This window comes from Mytilus trossulus, chromosome 11 (genome assembly GCF_036588685.1).
Source record: "Mytilus trossulus isolate FHL-02 chromosome 11, PNRI_Mtr1.1.1.hap1, whole genome shotgun sequence".
Classification (NCBI taxonomy): domain Eukaryota; kingdom Metazoa; phylum Mollusca; class Bivalvia; order Mytilida; family Mytilidae; genus Mytilus; species Mytilus trossulus.
In genome coordinates, this window is record NC_086383.1 from 51,627,270 (window position 1) to 51,651,130 (window position 23,861).

General features: G+C 33.8%; 1 long non-coding RNA gene across 1 annotated transcript; it reads left to right on the plus strand.

Moving 5' to 3' along the window:
• Positions 1-1,758: 1,758 nt before the first annotated feature.
• LOC134691299 (uncharacterized) lies at positions 1,759-23,075 on the plus strand. The gene is made up of 3 exons (XR_010102108.1): positions 1,759-1,851; positions 19,718-19,838; positions 22,299-23,075. It is a non-coding gene; the product is annotated as an uncharacterized LOC134691299 (long non-coding RNA).
• Positions 23,076-23,861: the final 786 nt, after the last annotated feature.

Here is a 23,861-nt window from a genome sequence, read left to right on the forward strand (position 1 = left end):
TTAAGACTTTTCATATCAGACTTGAGTTTTTTTATTATATAAACAATAATTGTATTGTTCTTTGTAAAATTTCAGGTCACATATAGATGCACTGTTATACCTTTGTTAATACTGGAAGGCGGATAAAAAGGTTGTCCAACGAATCGGAAAAATAAGTTTATATGATGGGATATAACCACATTTGTTCACGTTGCTTCTCTTCGTTCTCCAAGTTTTTCACAGACCTAGCAACCAACCAAGATCTTTGGGGTTTTCCGAGTTAACAGTGCGTCAGTACTTGTATTATTGTCTCGTTTTCACTACACATTTTCTCATCCTGTATCTATTACTAACCGAACTGATGTCTTTTAAGGCAACAAGGCGTTTTCTAAGTACTGCTAAGAAGGATGAATATGATTAGTAATAAAAAAGCATGATAATTTATCCTCACTATGTCAAAGATATTTTTTTTTCAATTTTTAAGAAAAATAATTAAAAGGTTTTCAAACAGTGGGAAAATAGAAAGTTTTTAAAATGTAATATTTCCAAAAGTTATTATAGAAAGACTAAAGACAGGAAGGATCATAAAACAGATTTCTAAATCTAATATCAATGAAATGAATATAATTATTATAACCATTTGTAAAATATAAAATCACAACGAAAGATTGACCGGGAGATTTGATTGACAACAATGTATCATCATATGATTTTTTTCAATAAATTTCTCCATTGAATGTGTAATTTATAAAACAACTGTTTATTTCTTATAAGTATATATATATCCAAATTATTGTACATACAGGAAAAGAGTGAATTCTTTTTCAAAAGCCTCATCTATCGCGGAAGAATTAGATAATTCCTAGAAACACGGTCCATCTTCTCATTAGGACATGTACAAAAGCGGAAATCGAAATTGAAACTTATCTTTGACCTGTAATATTATTTTATATCTGAAAATAGAAATGAATGTATCTGACAACAACATATTAATGTTAAAGAAAACTATATGAATTGGTGATTGTAGATTATATTATTCTAAGCCGACATATTTAAGAACCTGTTAAATTCGCCGATTTTATGTGATATCTATACAAATGTGCATCTGTTTTGAAAGAAATACTCCACTATTTCAGAAAATAAAACAGATACATGCATTTTTTTTCGATTTTCAGTTACAGTCGAAAGTATGTGCAGAATCTATCTTTGTTTCAAATTAAAAAAAATGCTTGACATGAGTAAAGTTTTATCCTTTCAGGAACTATAGACAAAAGTTCACATAACATTTCATTGCATATAAAAAAAAACATCAATGGAAATTAACCAATTAAAATTAACCTCTTTTTTTCCTGTGCACAAGCTTTACATCACTGCACACACGGACATAACGAACGAGTTCTGGTATATAAAAACCGTATGATGCTTGTTTACAATTGGACTCTCTTTGGAGCGTACGGGCCTGAACGAAGAAGAATTGATAATACATGTATCGCAAAGAACCTCATTCAATGTTTATACTAGACAAAGAAACAAATAAAAAGAACCAGTTTTAATTTTGTTATGATCTCAATAGCCCTACATTTCTTGTCAAAATTACACAAAAACATAAATCAAAACAATGTATCGAACCACCCCCCCCCCTTTCCATTTAATATACAGTTCAAGTATTTGTGGTTGAGGAGTTCCAAGCACTATGCAAGTAGCCAGATAAAGAAATAAACCAATACCTATGGGGTCTTCCGGGTTAACAGTACGTCAGTGCTTTTATATTGTCTCGTTTTCACTAAATGTTTTCTCTTCCTGTGTTCATTACTCATCGAGCTGATGCCTTTTAGGCAGCAAGGCGATTTTTCTAACGTGCTGCTCAGAAAGGTAAATATGATATTAAGTTGTATGATAGCATGATCATTTTCCTTCAAAATGCTAATTTTTTTTCCAACTTTTAAGAACCATGCTTAAATGCCTTTTCCAACCGTGGGAAAATTAGAAGTTTAACAAATTTAATATTATCAAAAGTTGTTAAAGACTAAACATAGGAATGATCAATTCATAAAAAGGATGTCTTAAGCAAATATATAAATGAAATAAATATTATAATGATTTTTGAAAAACACAAAATCACAATGAAAACCGGAAGATTTCATTGACAACAATGTGTCAGGAAAAGAAAGAATTATTTTGCTGAAGCCTCTTCTATCGCAGAAGGCGGAAATCAAGCTTTAATCTTATAGTTTTGAAAAATTTCTAAACCCTGTCAAAACTGAATAGTTACATGATTGTCAAAAGAATATTTTAGTTATCAAAATTCGTTTTACTTCAATTCACGACATATGAAAAAGATGTAATTCCCGGAGAAGCGGAAACCTCTCATCATACACGTAGTACAATGTAACATGTAGAAATACGGAAATTTGAAACTGAAACTTAAACTTTTAACTGTGTTATCGTTTAACATCATTAAAACGGAAATATATGTATCAAAAATATATCAATTTTGAGAAAAATCTATGCATTGGTAATTGGCGATTTAATTATGTTAAAACAAATTTAAGAAAGTTTTCGTCTATTTAATGTGGTTTCTATACAAATGTGCATCTTTTTAAAACGACAATTTTCGTAATGTTTCAGAAAATTAAACAGATAAATGCTTTACTTTTTTTTCCATATTTAGTTGTAGTTAAACGAGCCAACGTTGCATGCACAATTTTACCAAAATCTGTGACATAGCTCATTAACTTTAACTTGACCTTAACGTATTTTACTGTTTATGAAATCTGCATGTCGACAGAGTATTACATATAAGTAATTGAATTGTATTATACAGTTTTTTTCAAAGTCATTTCTGAAATTGCAACGGAAATAATATGGCGTAATGGATATATCATGTGCTCGATTTTTGACTTGAGTAAAACGGTTCCTCAGTATGGTGTCACACCACTAATTCATTCAATTAACGTTTAAAACATGTAAATAAAATTGAGAAAGGAAATTGGATATGTGTCAGAGCGACAACAACCCGACCATAGAGCAGACAACAGCCGAAGGCCACCAATGGGTCTTCAATGTAGCGAGAAAACCTCCTCTTACAAATAAATGAAACTTCACTTAATGAGAAGTTTTGAGGCCAAATTGACTTTTTCATTAATTTGAATTACTGTGGAATCATTTATTTTCGTGGGTATCAATTTTCGTGGGTATCAATTTTCGTGGATTACGGAAAACTTGCATATTCGTTGATATTTAATTTCGTGGTTTTGCTGAAGTCTCCATACAAAACTATAGAAAATTCAGCATTCGTTGATCATTTAATTTCATGGTTTCACTGTACCCACGAAATCCACGAAAATTGGTATTCAACGAATAATAATGAATCCACAGTACATGTTTAGGGTAAACATGTTACTTAATTTGCTTACGTGTATTGAAGGTTGTTAGCAATAGGCGACTTCCGGAATGCCAATAAACTGAATTACCTCTCCCTAAATATGTGAACAGTTTTTTTTATTACATTCTGTTCATATGTAAAGTTATTTTAAAAACTTTCTATAAATCTTACTTTTACCCATCATTACAAACAAGAAAGTCTAAAATTAGCAGTAATTGTACTCTACTGTACTGATTATTACTCGATCATTCTGAATAAGTTTAAATTTTACTGGAAATTTACTTGACCCCAATCTTAAGCATGCTTGTATGTATTGATTTGTACTCGACCACAATCAAGACAATACTTAAAAGTCTGAACTAATACTCGATCAGTCTGAAACATTTGTAACTTTAAGACCCTTTACAGCTTAATATGTGGTGAAGGGTTTTGCTCATTGCTGTCTGAAGATCTTATATTGACCTATAATTGCTAACTCCTTCGCCTACTTATATAAGTATCGCATGCAACGATTTAACCAAATGTCAGGCTTTTTTTAAACTTTTCTATGTGATCTCAAATCTGCAAGGCAAATAATATGTAAGTAACGGTTAGGCAAAAATTTTCATTTTTCTGTTAGAAAACACATACGAAGGATCATACAACGGATTTCTAAAGCTAAACCTTCTTATTAGTGATGCATATCGTTTCTCGATACAAAAATGTACGTCATTGCCACAGAAATATCTCTCCCATCAGAGACGACTCTCCATCAGTGACAACTCTCCACCAGAGACAACTCTCCATCAGTGACAACTCTTCATCAGAGACAACTTTCCATCAGAGACAACTCTCCATCAGAGACAACTCTCCATCAGAGACAACTCTCCATCAGAGACAACTCTCCATCAATGACAACTTTCCATCAGAGACAACTCTCCATCTAAGACAACTCTACAGCAGAGACAACGCTCCATGAGATACAACTCTCTATCAGAGACAATCTCCATCAGAAACAACGTACTCTCCATCAGAGACAACATTCCACAAAGACAACTCCCCATCAGAGACAACTCTCCATCAGACAAACTCTCCATAAGAGACAACTCTCATCCAGAGATAACTCTCAACCAGAGACAACTCTCCACAGCGACAACTCTCCACAGAGACAACTCTCAACCAGAGACAACACTCCACAGAGACAACTCTCAATCAGTGACAACACTCCACAGAGACAAATCTCAACCAGAGACAACTCCCCACAGAGACATCTCCCAATCAGATACAACTCTTTATTACATACAACTCTTTATCACATACAACTCTCCAATAGAGACAACTCCCCATCAGATACAACTCTCTGTTACATACAACTCTCAATCACATACAACTCTCCATTGAAACATCTCTCCAATAGAGACAACTCCCCATCAGATACAACTCCCAATCACAGACAACTCTCTATCACATACAACTCTCTATTACATACAACTCTTTATTACATACAACTCTCCATTAGAGACAACTCTCCACCAGAAACAACTCTCTATAAGAAAACTCTCCAACAGAGACAACATACCACAGAGACAACTCTCCATCAGAGACAACTTTCCATCAGTGACAACCGTCTATCAGAGACAACTGTCCACAGTGATAACTCTCCATCAGAGACAAATCTCCACAGAAATAACTCTCCATCTGAGACAACTCTCAATCAGAGATAACTTTTCATCAGAGACAACCGTCTATCAGAGACAACTCACCATCGGTGACAACTCTCCAAAGAAACAACTCTCCACAGAGACAAATCTCAATCAGAGACAACTTTCCAACAGAGATATCTCTCCATCACAGACAACTCTCTATTACAGACAACTCTCCATCAGCGATAACTCTCCATCAGAGACAACACTGCATCAGACCCATCTCTCCTTCAGAGATAACTCCCCATCAGATACAACTCTCTATCACATACAACTCTCCATTGAAACAACTCTCCATCAGAGAAAACTCCCCATCACATACAACTCTATATTACATACAACTCTCCATTAGAGACAACTCTACACCAGAGACAACTCACTATTAGAGAACTCTCCAACAGAGACAACTTACCACAGAGACAACTCTCCGTCAGAGACAACTTTCCATCAGTGACAACTCTCAATCAGAGACAACTCTCCACCAGAAACAACTTCCATCAGAAACTACTGTCCATCAGAGACAACTTTCCATCAGAGATAACTCTCCGTCTGAGAAAACTCTCCATTAGAGACAACTCTCCAACAGAGAGAACTCTCCAACAGAGAGAACTCTCCATCAGAGATAACTCTTCGTCTGAAATAAATCTCCATCAGAGATAACTCTCCGTCTGAGACAACTCTCCGTCAGAGATAACTCTCCGTCTGAGATAACTCTCCGTCAGAGATAACTCTCCGTCAGAGATAACTCTCCAACAGAGATAACTCTACATCAGTGACAACTCTCCACAGAAATTACTCTCCATTAGGGACAACTCTCCATCTGAGACAACTATTCAACAGAGATAACTCTTCATCAGAGACAATTTTCCATCAGAGACAACTCTCTAATCAGTGACAACTCTCCACAGAAATAACTCTCAATCAGGGACAACTTTCCGTCTGAGACAACTCTCCAACAGAGATAACTCTTCATCAGAGACAACTTTCCATCAGAGACAACTCTCCATCGGTGACAACTCTTCACAGAAACAACTCTCCATCAGAGACAACTTTCCAACACAGACAACCCTCCACCAGAGACAACTTTCCAACAGAGATAACACTCCATCGATGACAACTCTTCACAGAAACAACTCTCCATCAGATACAACTTTCCAATAGAGACAACTATCCATCGGTGACAACTCTTCACAGAAACAACTCTCCATCAGAGACAACTTTCCAACAGAGATAACTCTCGATGAGAGACAAATCTCCACAGAGACAAGTCTCATTTAGAGATAACTTTCCACAGAGACAAATCTCAATCAGAGATAACGCTCCATCAGAGACAATTCTCCATCGGTGACAACTCTTCACAGAAACAACTCTCTATCAGAGACAACTTTCCAACACAGACAACTCTCCATCAGAGACAACTTTCCAACAGAGATAACTCTCCATCGGTGACAACTCTTCACAGAAACAACTGTCCATCAGAGACAACTTTCCAAAACAGGCAACTCTCCATCACAGACAACTTTCCAACAGAGATAACTCTCCATAAGAGACAAATTTCCATCACAGAAAACTCTCTATTACAGACAACTCTCTATTACAGACAACTCTCTATTACAGACAACTCTCTTTTACAGACAACTCTCTTTTACAGACAACTCTCTATTACAGACAACTCTCTATTACAGACAACTCTCCACAGAGATAAATCTCAATGAGAGATAACTTTCCACAGAGACAAATCTCAATCAGAGATAACGCTCCAGCAGAGACAACTCTACATCAGAGACAACTCTCCGTCAGAGACAACTAGTCTGTAAACAAGGTTTACAAGGTCATGGCGTTTCTCAGACTGTAATGACTAAATTCGTTGGTTCTGTACTGATTGATACTTTAGTCTAAGATAACAAGATTTTTTTTTTTTTTTTTTATTGATTTTTTTGGGGGGGACGTTGAAAAATGATTCAGTAGCTGAATATACCTTTATGTCGGTGCTCTGTGTCTATTGTCTCAAAGTTAGTTGTTTTTGTGTCTTTTACCGGTCCTTTGAGTTTATCCTATTGCAACTGCATGATTTTTAAAGTTTGTTCTTATGTTGTACTATTACGCCACTGTCACAGTTTATGGAAGGATTGTGCGTTCACAAACATGTTTTACCCTGCCATATTATTTTAATATGTGCCTGTGTTAAATCAGGATCATGTAGTTAAGTGGTTGTCGTTGGTTCATGTCTTTTGACTCATATTTGATTTTTGTAAATTGTTTTGTTATATATAATAAGACCGTTATAGTTTTCGTTTGGATTGTTTCACATTTTTTATGTCGGGGCCTTTCATAGCCGACTATACGGTATGAGATTTTGTCATTGTTGAAGGCCAAACGGGGGCCTTTAATTGCTTAAATCCACTTCATTTGAACTCTGATGGATTGCAACCATACCAGACCTCCCTTTTCTATATTATCTACCTGACTTTTGAACTCGTGTTTTCCATAACTTTCATGAAATATTTGTCACTGGACTTTAAAAATAATCAACCATCAATCAATCAATCAATTTAAACACGTGATAAATCTATCTATCTTCTTATTTCCGCACTCAGTCACAACTTTGACCAGTACGTGCCGTTGCATGCGTGGCTTATTTACAATTTAAAAGAAATAAACTTTGCAGTATTATTACGTTACATTGGTCAACAGAAAAAATAAAATATATAACAGTGATTTAATTAAATGTTTTTGTGGATTGTTATCCTATGTATATTTCTTGGTAAAACTATGAAGTACATGTTATCCAGTGTTTCGAATATTTGCGAACGAGCAGATATAGAAATCTGCTCTTTGAAGCCGTCAACTGTTTTTGAATTTGTAAGAATCTTTACTGGTTTGAATTTGTTTATATAGTGATTGGTATGCTTATATCGTGTTCTGCTGTCTGATTTAATGAGAATCTTTACGGTAGATTGCTAACTGTTGGTGTGTAATGTAATTTTATAGAAAACCACTAATCTTGTCTGTATTCGCCTTAATTGTAATGTAGGCCACTGTAGGTGTTCAAGGATATTTGAGTCCGAGCTGGTATTGTGGTATCTATTACATGTATAGCGGGCAGCTCTTCTCTAGCTGGACCATCTCAATTTGATTGTTTTGAATTTTTGTTGTGAGGGTCCCAGACACAAGAGCTGTACTAAAGCTTAGGTCTAACTAACGAAATGTATGCCCTTTCTTTTATTTGTTTGGGTGATTCTTTTAGGTTACGTTTTAGAAAATTTAGTTGTCGATTTCCATTTGTTGTTCTATTATCTACATGTTTATTCCATTTGTTGTTCTATTATCTACATGTTTATTCCATCTGTTGTTCTATTATCTACATGTTTATTCCATTTGTTGTTCTATTATCTACATGTTTATTCCATCTGTTGTTCTATTATCTACATGTTTATTCCATTTGTTGTTCTATTATCTACATGTTTATTCCATTTGAGATCTGATTGGATGCTTATGCATAAATATTTTGTAGCTGTTTCAGTTTAAAGAATGTGTTTTTTTTGTGTGTGATTCTTAGAATGGAACATTTGTTTGGATGGAATGATATTAACCAGTCCTTTCCCATTGTGCCGCTGAATCTAAGTCCGATGATTTTGAATATGAATAATTATGATGGTCTGGTAAGAGCTGAAAAAATGGCAAGCTAAGCGACAGGTCAATTGAAATCGGAATAATAAATCAGTAAATAATCCTTCTGCCCCATCGCCCCCCCCCCCCCCCGAACATAAATAGTCGTACCCTTACTGTTATTTTCCGTGTAGTTTTAATACTCATCCAGCTTATCGTCCCTACAGGGATGTTCTACTAAGGCTGCCATACCATGAAAACATTTATCACACAGCTCACATTCTATTATATCTGCATTCATAAATTTATTAATGCTATTTAGACTAAACGCATCATGTTTGTTATGCATGTGTCGTCTAAACTGTATATGTAAAAGGAAGAGGGAGAAGAGAGACAGAAGATATTTCCAATGCAAAGAAATACAAACAGATATTGACCTCTTCTGGCTCACTACCGAAGAACCCCAAAACCACGCCCATCTACAGGAGAGTCACGTGGGTCAGTGGGGTTAACAGAATAGAGAATAATGGGCAAAATATAAAGAATAGAGAAAAATGGACACAAAAAATAAAGAATAGAGAAAATAACAAAAAGTAAGAAAAATTAAATATATAGAAATGAAGTACCGGCTCATCCAACTTCTCAGCCGCCTCCTGTCCATGATGCATTTTATTGGGGCTTTTTTTTTAAAAGATCAGCTGTTCAATATTTAATACTATGAAGCAGTTAGTAACTAGACTCAGGGGCGGATCCAGGATTTTTGAAACTGAGGGGGGGTTATTCCCAAACAACGGAATTTATATATGAATATAGTCCTTAGTGTGGACAGTGTGTTACTTGCCAATGTTTGTTATACCCCTTTCAAATTTATTTCTTCATGTTTTATGCCTGATATTGCAAGTTGGGGGGTGAAATGACACTGTAAAAAAATTTGGGTCATAAAAGGTAAAGTAGTGATTAGGTCCAGCTGAAAAAGGTAAAAAATTAGCACTTCGGAAGCTGTCAAAAGATTTCAAGACCCCCTCAACATAAAATTGTCCATATTTTGAGTTAGAGCTGATGAAGTTTTCTATAATTTTGATATAATTTGTCTCAAAAGTAGTACAACACACAGTAAAAATATTATTGAGAAAGCGCAGGTGGGATTTTTTTAATTTTCATTTATTGTCTTAAAGAAATGCACTACGAAATAACTGTGTACTCGGACCCACTGCGAGGGCAACTTTGTCGGATATATTTATCCAACTTCCGAAGCAAGGTTGTCGGCTCTCCGGACATTCCCGAAGTCCTGCGTTTAACTGTTTGATTGCCGAGTTTATGACCTTCAGTCCTTGCTTGGAAGTTGATATTTATCATGAGATTTTCCGGAGAAATAAGTCCTGAAACGAGTTGTACAATATATATGCGCACCAGATTTCGCGCCCCCTGTCAAAAGTCTGTTTCCTGTAATTGTGAAAGAAATGGAAAAACAGACGATTTTGTTAAAATATACTCTAAGATATAACCAATATATTGTGAGAACACAGAAAAGTAAGTGAAAATAAAACAGACTTCAATCGAAAAAAAGTTGGTTCTTCTAGAACGACAATCGACATGCAAAAAAAAAATGAATATCAAAATTGATCGTTACCAGTACAGTATATAACGACCTATTTACTATGGTTATGAAAAGAAATAAACTAGTTTTGTTTACTTTTTCTAAAAATTGTGATCGCATAGAAGTTTTCATATCAATAATTAAACTTTTGGATACGAGTTGTCTCCACTTAACTTAAACTGTTGGACTGTTTACTCGCTAATGTAGCACTGAGAAACAAGAAGAAAACAAATTGAGGGTAAATAAATGATCAAGACACATGCATTAAAGTCATTCTTTAAAGTGGTGTTGTTTAAAAATGTAATGGAACAACCATTCAACCTAAAAAAATAGGGGGGGGGGGGGGGCATGGGTTTTTGTCTAAAGTCCTTCCGAGCAAGCCTGATTTTATTTAGTTTTCATGTTTTTCAACGCTATCAATCAAATCAGGGAAAATCTGGATTCAGAATAATTTTTTTTGTCATTTGCTTGAACAGAATATTTGTTTTTCATCAAGTTGAGGATCTAGGAAAAAAACATAAGCCCACCCCCTTGAAGTTAAATGGTCGTTCCCTTAACTGGAGATTGAAACGTAGACTAACTGATTGAGTTATGCAATACCATAATAGGGAATGTTGAGTTTTTTTATAAAAGGATAATGTCATAATATATATGAAAATAAGATGTAAATTGAATATATGCCAATGAGACAACTCATATGAAGGGGATGTCAGCAAACATAGGCAACGGTAAGGATTCAACAATGAGAAAAATCCATACCGTATAGCTGGCTTATAAAGGCCCCGACATGAAAAATGTGGAACAATAAATTTAAAGGAGAAAACAAACGGCCTGAATTATAACAAAACAATTTATGAAAAACAAATATGATTGACAGAAATGAACAGGGTTGTGGAAATATTTGTTGTGAGAACTTGTCCCTAGTCAAGTAAAACTAAATTTTACTTGTCAAGAAAAAAGTTACTTGTCCTGAATTTCCCAATAAATATTGAAGTAATTTATTGTAAGCTTGTATGATTCTTAATTTTTAACTATCACAAAAAAAAGTATGTTTGTGATATTTGTTTATGCGTATGAATAAATGATGTATATGGTTACATGTAACTTCAATAAGACAGAAACCCAACAGCAAAACAACCACAAGATATCTGAAGGGCAATTTTGCAATGTTTTTTTAATGATAGCCAGTATACATGGTATAGATAGATCCATGATATTTTATAAGTTTTGAAACGAGCGAAGAAATGACTAATACACATATTTATTATAAATGATTAATTGTTCCTTTTATCTATTAAATTGACAACAAATTAATACATTGTAATAATTTGTATATACTTTTAAAAATTAGCAAGATGTGGGTGTTTTTTACAAATTGTGTAAAAATAAAATTTATTTTAGAAGTTTCTTTACCATGTTTACTGGAGAGCCAAGGGCAGGGGAAATCTGTTAAGCATGATTTTTCAAATTCTCGTTCATCCTGAATATGCATGAAATATTTGCCACTGGACGTTAGGCAACCATCAATCAATCAATCAAATTCTCGTTTTTATTTTTCCATATTCTCTGTATTTCTCCCTCTCCGTTTTTATGCCCCTGTCGTAGCAGAGGGGGCATTAAGCTTTACCCTTGTCCGTCCATACGTATGTACATCATGCAGTACGTCTCAAAGTTGGTTTCCATTCTCTAGATTAAGTTTGCCTCAACCAAATGTTATAAATGCTTATTACCACAAAATACAGATCTAGTTGAATTTTGGTGATGTCAGTTTAACCGTTCTAGAGTAATGCCCCTTTACAAAAGCTGAATTTTTTGTTTCTGTTCTCTAACTTAAGTTTGCCTCAACCAAATTTTATGAAACTTATACACAATGCTTATAACCACAAAATACAGATCAAGATTGATTGTTGGTGGTGTCACTTTTACTGTTCTAGAGTTATGCCCCTTTACAAAAGGAAAAATTGCTGAATTTTTCATTTCCGTTCTCTTACTTAAGGGCATACGATACAGTAGAGATCCCTCATTGATTTTTTCCTAAAATTTTGATAGTAGGTCAATTTCAATGTGTACTTTGTAAATATGAAAAGAAAAAAGTACCTTCATGACTTACTTTTTGAGATAATTTGGTTCGAAATTTGCATATTTGGAAGAAAATCCCAGAAAATTCATAAATAAAGATTTTTAAAGAAAGTAACAATACTTTTGAACAAAAAGTCATAACTTAACCGGGTTTTTTTGTAAAACGTTCCCTTGATCATGGCATCTAATTAAATGCTCAGACAAGTATAAGGTTAAATCAAATTATCATTTTCCGGATTAAGATTGATATATATGCGAAATAAAGAAATTGACCATATTTTTGCGTCTTTTCGGAAGTGCAGAAAAAATTTGATCGTTGATTTTTTCTTGAAATTTTGGCGGAGTGTTCTTGAAACAGTACTTGATTGATTGCAAAAGAAAAAAATATGTGTCCATGTGCTTGTTTTTTCAATAAAAGCCATATACCTTTATTTTTTACGACATCTGTCAGTATGGCGCAAATTTACGTTATATAAAGTTTTAATTGCACCAACGTCGTGTAATCATTCCCGCCGTACACGACTATGCTATCAAGTATATGAAGGTGTTTTCCAAAGCGTTGATATTTATCATAAAAATTCATAAGATGGTTATCATGGCTATTCGTAAAATCACTATACATTTGTGCTAAACATGAGGCTAAATATCTACGAAACGGAATTTGGACTGTGAGGAACTTTTTCATAAGAAAAAAAGGATATAAAAAAGGATTCCAGCAGATTAGATGTACGGCAAAACAGAAAAAATCTTATAGAAGTATAAAGGTGCAGCTCCGTCCAACATTAGTTTTAAATTGCTTCATGTACCGACAGAGGATAGCCAACATTATTGCAAAGGCGCTAACATGGCAAAATGTGAACCAACTGTAAACTAGTGAGGTGATACCATTAATTAACAACCGTTTAACCTTCAACAATGACAAAACCTGTCAGCTTTAAAAGGCCCCGACGTACTTGGATTTTTTTTTCTTTTTACATTCAAAAGATAATCATCTTTCAAATTTAGATTATAAGGAGTACTTCTTGTTCTATAGTGTATAGTTAGAGCTGTTTTGTGCAATTTCATGTCATAACTGCCTCAGTCGACTGAAAATGAAGTTGTAGTATAACATTTCATAGGAAGTACAGCAGCTAGTATTAGAGAATAATATTCAAGGATGTCTTTATCAATAGATAAGTTGCATTACCTTTCATATGGCGTAACTGTATGAATATTGGCGTACTTATATTGAAAACACTTTATTTGTTCTTCTGTCCGATCGTCTAACTATAATTGTGTTACTTTTCTCAGAAACAATGCTACTGCATGACTTCATATTTGCTCATCAGCTTGACAGCAACAAGTTTTAATGTGTGTACACTTTCTGATCTGTCTGTCTACAATTAGTGTACATTTGTCGATACTTCAAATTATATCTCTCAGTACAAAAGGGAGATGCCTTTACAAATAAAAAGACGTGGTATGATGACCAATGAGGCAAATCTCAACCAGAGACCAAATGACAAAGACGTAAACGACTATAGGACATCGGACGGCCTTCAACAATGATTCAGACGCATACCACATAGTCAGCTATGAAAAGACCCTACATGACAAATGCAAAACTACTCAAACGGGAAACTTACAGCCTGAGTTAAGTACAAAACAATGAACGAAATACAAATATGATATACAATAACAAACGACACCATTGAATTGTAAGCTCTTTAACAGCATGTGAACGGACGTTTTCTTGTTTTGGTCTATAACATCCAGATTGATATACACAAAAAAAAACCAATAAAACAAACTAACGTGTGACAATTCTGCATCTATTGGCAATATTTTACTTAAATTCAAACAAAAACGACACCAATGTAATTTTTTTAACGGACTTTTATTGACACCTTTTCTACATACACATATAAACATATAATATCATATATTTTTAAAAAATCAATTAAACTCTGCAATTTTTTTTTATGTACCAAGGCAAGTCCAGAACAGGATGAGAGACTTCTTTATTTATAATTTTAGTTACGAATAGGGGTGTTGTACAACCTTTTCCACCCATGAGGGTCTCGCATATGCAGTCGGTTATGTTAGTTTATTGATTTTCTGTTAATTTCGGCCGTATAATAACAATTCACCATTCAATTTGCAGTCTGCCCAATGCTATACAATGAAGACACAAACTATTTTGATTCTGATTATCTTTAAATTCAAGATAGTATTATTGACTTCATTATCAATGAATGAAAATAAATGTTCTTGTCATGAAAAATATTGCACAGCTGTACCCCAAGCCGTAGTAATGACTTTTGTGTATGGATTTCAAATCTTCCAACACAAGACCCGATTATATTTTGTTATAATTTTCTTATAAATCACGGGTTCATACATTTTCTCATTTCTTTTAGTTTCATGAAAATAACATGTTGATATCATAAATGTGCAATTAAATATTTGCCGCTGGACGTCAAGCAGCTATTAATAGATATAGGAAGATGTGGTATGAGTGTCAATGAGACAACTCTCAATCCAGGTAACAATTTATAAAAGTAAACCATTATAGGTCAAGGTACAGCCTTCAACACAGATCCTTGGCTCACACCAAACAGCAAGCTATAAAGGGCCGGTTGTCTGCGTCGTTGTCCGAATACTTTCAGTTTTCGCACTCTAACTTTAGTAAAAATGAATAGAAATCTATGAAATTTTAACACAAGGTTTATGACCACAAAAGGAAGGTTGGGATTGATTTTGGGAGTTTTGATCCCAATATTTTAGGAATTAGGGCCCAAAAAGGGCCCAAATAGGCATTTTCTTGGTTTTCGCACCATAACTTTAGTAAAAGTAAATAGAAATCTATGAAATTTAAACACAACGTTTATGACCATGAAAGGAAGGTTGGGTTGGATTTGGGAAGTTTTGGTCCCAACAGTTTAGGAATAAGGGGCCCAAAGGGTCCAAAATTGAGCTTTGTTTGATTTCATCAAAAATTGAATAATTGGGGTTCTTTGGTATGCCGAATCTAACTGTGTATGTAGATTCTTCATTTTTGGTCCCGTTTTCAAATTGGTCTACATTAAGGTCCAAAGGGTCCAAAATTAAACTTAGTTTGATTTTAACAAAAATTGAATCCTTGGGGTTCTTTGATATGCTGAATCTAAAAATGTACTTAGATTTTTGATTATTGGCCCAGTTTTCAAGTTGGTCCAAATAGGGGTCCAAAATTAAACTTTGTTTGATTTCATCAAAAATTGAATAATTGGGGTTCTTCAATATGCCAAATCCAACTGTGTATGTAGATTCTTAATTTTGGGTCTCGTTTTCAAATTTGTCTTCATTAAAGTCCAAAGGGTCCAAAATTAAACTTAGTTTGATTTTAACAAAATTTGTATTCTTGGGCTTTTTTGATATGCTGAATGTAAACATGCACTTAGATTTTTGATTATGGGCCCAGTTTTCAAGTTGGTTCAAATCAGGATCCAAAATTATTATATTAAGTATTGTGCAATAGCAAGAAATTTTCAATTGCACAGTATTCAGCAATAGCAAGAAATCTTCAATTGCACAGTATTGTGCAACAGCAAGAAATTTTCAATTGCACAGTATTGCGCAATAGCAAGAAATCTTCAATTGCACAGTATTGTGCAATAGCAAATATTTTCAATTGCACAGTTTTGCGCAATAGCAAGAAATATCTAATTGCACAATATTGTGCAATAGCAAGAAATTTTCAATTGGAGTTATCTTTCTTTGTCCAGAATAGTAGTTGAATCAACTTAAATCATTGTTTTATACAATATACAATGTATATATTCACTTTTACTACCAACTGATAAAGTAAAACAATCTTTACCATTCAGTGATAACAAGCACTTTATTTTACACTTTAATATTTTATGATGTATTTAAATGAGTAGTTATTGTTGCAAACTTCATAAGAAATTTGAATTGAGATCAGTTTTGGAAAAAGGGAAAGGGGGATGTGAAAAAAAAATGGGGGGGGGGGGGGGTTAAATTTTTCTCATTTCAGATTTCATAAATAAAAAGAAAATTTCTTCAAACATTTTTTTGAGAGGATTAATATTCAACAGAATAGTGAATTGCTCAAAGGCAAAAAAAATATTTTAAGTTCATTAGACCACATTCATTCTGTGTCAGAAACCTATGCTGTGTCAACTATAGCTATTTAATCACAATCCAAATTTAAAGCTGAATCCAGCTTAAATGTTGTGTCCATACTTGCCCCAACCGTTCAGGGTTCAATCTCTGCGGTCGTATAAAGCTGCGCCCTGCGGAGCATCTGGTTTTACATGGTGCAACATATCCTTCATTGTTTGGCATTATAGTTTATGTTAAATATTCTCTTTCAGATTGTGTTCTTCCCTTGAATGCCAGATATATTTTTTTCAAGTGTAGAATCAAATAATTTATTTCCGAAAAAAAAAACAAACATGCACTCCTTCCTCCGAGTTTAAAATGGTCGTTCCATAAGTAAAGGAAAGACAAAACCTTGTCGTTTGAAAATAAAATACAACTTTTAATGCCTTCATATTTTTTTTACAAGAATAATTTTTATCATAATTCACAAAACAATTTTAAGAAAGTCATAATTCCTTTATTAACATTCATGTCTACGAACACACAACTTGTGCAGTCCCTTCGTGCAACGTGAACACTCGGTCCTTGCTCTTCTTCGTCTGCCGTTTTTCCTGTCGGAACACACAGTACAGTCTTTTTCTAACCTTTCCGTTACCTTTCGTATTTTTTGTCTTTGTCCAGGATTCTGCTGTCTATTTGATAGATGTTCCTCAGTGAGCCCTTCGATGACTTGTTTCACGAATTCAAATCTTGATAATATTGGGTTATGGGATGTGTGCTGATAATACAGGATGTAAGAGTTAAGCAGTATTCTGTCAAACATGTGTAATATAATTTTTTTCCAGACTTTGGTTTGTTTTCTGTAATCGTTATAAAATGCCATCATTTGATCCCAAAGGTCTACACCGCCCATGAAGTTGTTATACGCGTTAACGATAAGTGGTTTTGCATTCATTGCCCGGGCAGCGCTATAATACGTAGACACTAGTTTTACCTGCTTACGTCGATTCTGGTCTCGGAGAGAGCACAACAGTATTTTTCCTGTCTAGCATAAGTTGTCTGTCCGGGATCGGGATTAGCGTTCTTAATCATGTTAGGCATGGGTCGATTTTTTCGTAAAGTGCCTGTAAGGTGGGTTCTCTGAACAAGGAGTGTTCTTGCAAGATTTAAGGATGAGAAGAAATTGTTTGTAAAAACATGATACCATTTATTAAGCAGATCAGCAGATTGTAACAATTTAATTACCACGTTTGTTCCTTGTAATATACCAGCTGGGAGAGCGGGTTCAAAAGTTTTGCCGAGATAAATGTACATTTGTAAAACGTACCCCGTAACAGCTTCTGCGAGAACCCAGAATTTTATTACGAAGCGGGATCTTTTGCTCGAAATGTATTGCAACATTGCTGTTTTACCCTTTGTTCCGACCAACGTCTCGTCGACTGACAACTCCCGTTTCGGTCTATAGTAATACAGAAATTTACGATTTACAAAGTCAATTAATGGTTTAATTCTTGAAGCCAGATTGTAGTTTTGGTTATTTCTTGCCGGGATCTTTTTACAGTCTACAATATATAAGAATCTCAAAACATTTTGAAACCGATTGCGGGCAAAAATCATTCTAAACCATGGCGTAGATTGAGACATGTTTTTTCGATTCCAATACTCTTTTATGGAACTTTTCCTATTTAATCCCATATTGAAAAGGACGCCTAAAAAATCCTTGAACTCGGAAATTGTTAGCTTTCCTTCTTTTCTCCACTGACATTTCCTGGAAAATCTACCAGTCTGGAGTCTAGTTCTGTCATACAGGTCTGAAGCATATCTGAAATTGTAATGATTGTAATTGAGAGTTTATATTCAATTAAGTAAAGATATTTTTTAGAAAAGCACCTTTTTAAGCCTACATGTATTACCGGAGGAAATAATTCTAATGTCAACCGTCTTTTCCGTTTGTGTCCTTCAAAAAGAATATTTGATGAAAGAAAAAATTTAGCTGAAACAAATTGTTCTATGTTGTCATATAAGTGAAAACCCATCCAAAAACATATTTTATTCAATTTATCGGAATATTATCACTCGTTCTTCCCGTGAAAAAACTTTTGTTTTCATTGACATAGTCCTTGTGTTTGTGTTTTTTTTTAAATTTTCAATAATTAAAAATAATCGATCATTTTTCCTGCAAAAAACTTTCGCTTTGGTTCCGAATCTAGAAATTGGTGAAAGCTGAATAATAAGAATAAAAAGCTCTGAATAAAAATCTTTCAAAATTTGTAGTTGTTTGTTTGCTTCACAAATTCTTTCATCAGGTCCAATGAAAAGAGTAGATAAAAGTGCAGAATAGGAGGTGAATCTCTCTCGCTGGCATCCTGATTGGTCCAGATGCGTCTCCGTGAAATGGTGTGTTCTGCTCTGCCTCTGGTGGAAACACAAGGAACCAAATTGGCTGATTTCCCGGTGCGGCCATTTTTGACAGCGTCGCTTGCCGTAGGTGTGGCTGTGACGTCACATACTTTGTGACAATAAACCAAATTCAAACATTTGGCTGGGCAGATCTTTGGCACTCAAAGGAAGCATAACAAGATCGGCCAAATCAGCCCTATGGCACATAAGAGGTTAAGTTTGCCTCAACCAAATGTTATGAAACTTACAATGTATACACAAGGAGCCTCTGGCCTTTGTTAGTCTTGTATTATTTTTAATTTTAGTTTCTTGTGTACCATTTGGAGTTAGCATGGCATTCATTATCACTGAACTAGTATATATTTGTTTTTGGGCCAGCTGAAAGACGCCTCCGGGTGCGGGAATTTCTCACTGCATTAAAGACCTGTTGGTGACCTTCTGCTGTTGTCTTATCTATGGTCAGGTTGTCTCTTTGACACATTCCCCATTTCCATTCTCAATTTTACAATACTTACATGACTTATCACTACAAAACACAGATTCCATGGAGATTATTTGGCTCTGCCCCCTTAGTAATGGTCTATTGACATTAAAACTTTTGCTTCATTTACATGTATTTGTTTGTAATTTGGTCAGTTCAAGCGGACCCACAAGTGGTAGACCAATGTTAATTGGATTGGTATGGATATATATAAGCATTAACACATCTCATTTTCATGGAGAATATTTGGCCCCGCAACTTGCATTAATCTTCTTGACTTGAAACAGACACATGTCTAATGTGTTTATAAAGGGGTAACTATTTTATTTTAGAATTGAAACTGGGACTATATTTGTTTTGTTTCTTCAGTACAAACAAAATGTTATTTATACTCTACTCAATATACCCTTTTTTTTTAGGTCTAATAAGTAGTGAACGCTGAAGAAAAGAGAACAGAAACATAACAACAATAATGTCCTGTTAGATATATACATGTGGCCTACATAGATCTGTTATATAGAAAGGAGGAAAGTGATTCAGGTAAATTGTGCAGTTAATTCAGAGTATTATGAACCTTTATCATGTGTTTATATATAAACAGTATTAATTTATAACGAAATCAGCCATTAATGATTTAATTTACTACAGATCAGAGAAAAGTGATCTAAGTGGCATATATAAAAACTATTTAAGCCTTTGACCATGCAAAACATTTTTAATGATAAATCTATTAGCTATAATTAAGTTTTGTGTCGAGCATATAAAGCAATACACTATTTCATATCCATGTTGTTGAAATATTCATACACTGTAGCTGTAAACTCATAGTAGAGAAACTGTAAATGTGACGAATTACTAAATGCAGTTTATCAGGCAATAAACAAAAATCATATTAACTGTTTTGAGTACATTCACTACTCAGTGTCTGAAAAGACCATTTTTTTTGCTCAACCAGTAATGTTGAGTACAAATTTTAATTATCAAGCTCAGCCTAATCTTGGCAATACCTAATTAACTGTACTTTACTTTGGCAAGAAATATCTAATTGCACAGTATTGTACAATAGCAAGAAATATCTAATTGCACAGTAGTGTGAAATAGCAAGAAATCTCCGTTTGCACATTTTTGCGCAGTATCACAATATTGCACAATATCACAGAATTGGACAATATCACAGTAATGCATAATATCACAGTATTGCACAATAGCAAGAAACCTTCAATTGAAAATAAATACAAATATTTTAACCCATTTCAAATTTTTAAGATCTTTCACCAAATTAATTTTGTGTCAGAATCCTATATGTCAGATGTAAAAAAAAAAATAGATCAAATTCCAAATTCAGACGGTATCAGACTTGAGTATTGTGTCCAAACTTGCACAAACTGTTCAGGGTTCGACCTCTGCGGTCGTATCAGGTTGCGCTCAGGGAAGCCTTTTATTGAAATAAAAATAAAAAAAATTCAAAGTTGGAGTCTTACAGCATATGTTAGTGCCATTTTTATGCCTCACTTATTATGCCCCACTTTGATCTGTACCTCCGTTCGCAGTCCATCCCGTCCGTCCGTCTGTCCCTCTTTAGGTTAAAGTTTTTGGTGAAAGTTTTTGGTTAAGGTAGTTTTTGGTCAAGGTAGTTTTTGATGATGTTGAAGTCCAACAAACTTGAAACTTAATACATGTGTTCCCTATGATATGATCTTTCCAATTTAAATGCCAAATTAGAAAATTTCATGGTCCACTGAACATAGAATTAAGAAAATGATAGTGCGAGTGGGGCATTTGTGTACTATGGACACATTCTTGTTTACATTTAGTAAAGATCTTTACTGCACTCAGCTAAAATATGGCTATATTACAATAAACCATTTGAAATAATGATGTATTCTTAGGACAGGGTTGTGTAATTTGTTGGTTTACGAATTTTTCATGTGAAAATGTCAGGTTTGTCGGTCAGAACAAAAAAGAAACAAAATTCTTACAAGACAGAAAAATATGCACAAATTTGATAAGTATTTCAATAATTTTAGTACGCTGCATCTTAATTTTCAGTTCCAAACATTTTTGTGCAGCTGTTTTAAACGAACAATGCAAACCATCGCCACATAGGTTTGTAAAATGGGGTATGTCCACGGACAATCAGGAAATAATTGGTCATTTCACGAACAAACAAATAAAAGACCAGCTTCTGGTTGCTTTTTATCAACTTTCAGAAAACATATTAATAAGCTCATGTTTAAGCATGAAAACACGTAAGATAAAAGTTGCAAACATGCTAACGAAAAATAAAACTTGACCATCCATGTCATAAACGAAGTAGACTGTCTAATGGATATCATCCTTTGGCAGGCAATCCCGCTTTTGAAATCCAAACAAACGAAAAATAAAATTCAATCTATGAACAATAGCATTCCAAATTGTTTATGGATATTTGTTACTTTTAAATTTACGTCTTTCACATTTAGACGGGTCCATTTCATTGGAATTATGAAACAAAAGAAAAACAAACTTACGGTAATGGGCTTTTAACATAGGTTTCGTTTCGCAAAATTATTTGCGTCAGCAATGTTTCAAGGTCAGTTTTGATTGTCTATTTTAAGGCACACAAACACAACGGATTATGCTTAGATTTCTTAATATTTATTTATATTTAGTTGGTAGTTTTTCACAAAAGGAATAAATATACTTGACCGATTGATAGCAAGTGAGGAAGATGCAATCGAAGTTTCTCTTTGTGAAACTACACATATATAAAGACTTAATATTCCAATTTAAAAGGTTAACTACATGTATTAATGTTAGATAAGCAGGAAACAGAATGACTTCATGCTATAATGAATATGTCCTAAAAACTTTTCCACTTATTAGCTTTGTATGGTACATGTACCTTTTCTTTTTTTAATTCATGACAGGTACATAAAAGTTCAGGGAAAGTTTTACCAGTATTTATATCAACGTGAAACAAACTGAAATTAAGCTACATGTATTTTTTTATATTTTCAGATTAAAGATCTACTATTTGTATTTATTGATTCAAGGTCCAGTCAAGTTACTACTATCTATAGGTAAGTGAATATTACATTTATATTGTATTGGAACGTTTAATGATTTTTTTATCAAATGAAAATCAGAAATATATTGAAATTGTAAATGTGAATTAAAGGGGAGATAATCCAGAGCTATAGGATTCATTCTAAATAGCATTAGACCAGTGTTTGTATTAAAGGGGAGATAATCCAGGGCTATAGCATTCATTCTAAATAGCATTAGACCAGTGTTTGTATTAAAGGGGAGATAATCCAGAGCTTTAGGATTCATTCTAAATAGCATTAGACCAGTGTTTGTTTGTATTTATTCTTTTAGAACAAGTTTTAAAAATTGCACTTAGCAACCTTTGTGACGGGATACAAAAAATAAAATGACACAATTGCAAAATTAATTGTACTTGGGAGTTGAAACTAATTAAACATTGCAAGAATTACAAATAGAGTTGTTAACTTAGAACATGTACATTCAAGTTGTGCTTTTTAAATGCAAGATGGGAGGTCTATGTCAATGAGACAGCAACCAATCAACAAAAGAGGTCAACATTTTATTTAAAAATAGATAAGTGTCTCTATAACTTGTTGGTTTTATTTCATTTAAATTTTCAGTTTGAACATCTATTATGTCTATTATTGTTTTTTATTTGATAATTGTCCAGTCCTTGTGTTTATTGTCCAGTCCGTGTGACCAGTCCGTGTGACCATTGTCCAGTCTATGTGATCCTTGTCCAGTTGACTTCCTATTATAGGTAGATTTAATTGTATCAGTGATTTAGCTAGCGCTCGTCACTTTCGTATTTTACGAAAAGGTTTTAGAAATGACGAAAATATTTCATATCAATTTCGTCAAAAAGGTGTTAAAAGTTGTGATGACAAGTAATCCGCCTATCGCCAATCAGATGGGTCACTAATCCCTTAATTATCATTATAAAACCTCATAAATGATCATCATAATAATCTATTTAAGTTAAATCAGTCAGTCAGCTTTGCATTTTAATCATTTCTCACAGTTCAGTTGTATTTTCGTCATTTGAACAAAATTGATAAACTTCCCGGACATTTCAACTTTATTTTATTTTCAATATTTCCCTTACGATCATAATTTGCAGTTTGCTTGTCGTAGTTTCGTCAGTTCAACGTATTTTCGTCATACTTTATATAAATATTCATTAAAAACTTTCGACAACTTCGATTAAAAAGAATGAACTTTATTAAAAACGTAAATATTTTCACTTGCAAACAGGTGCTTCCTGTTCTATGCATTGCGCATGCGTTAAAGTTCGAAAATGAATCCGGTTTTGTTCTGAAATTATTATCCAATTGTCACTTCCCGTTTTCATTTCATTTTGTTTAAAAATCGAAAGTAAACGTGATCTAGTCTACAGTCATAAGAATCGTCACATTAAGTATAGATGCAGATTCTTCTATCCAATATTAAAGAAATTGATTCCAAATAGATATTAAAACGTATTTTCAAGGATATAAATGATTGTGAAGTGAAAAAGTTGTTACAAGTTCATTT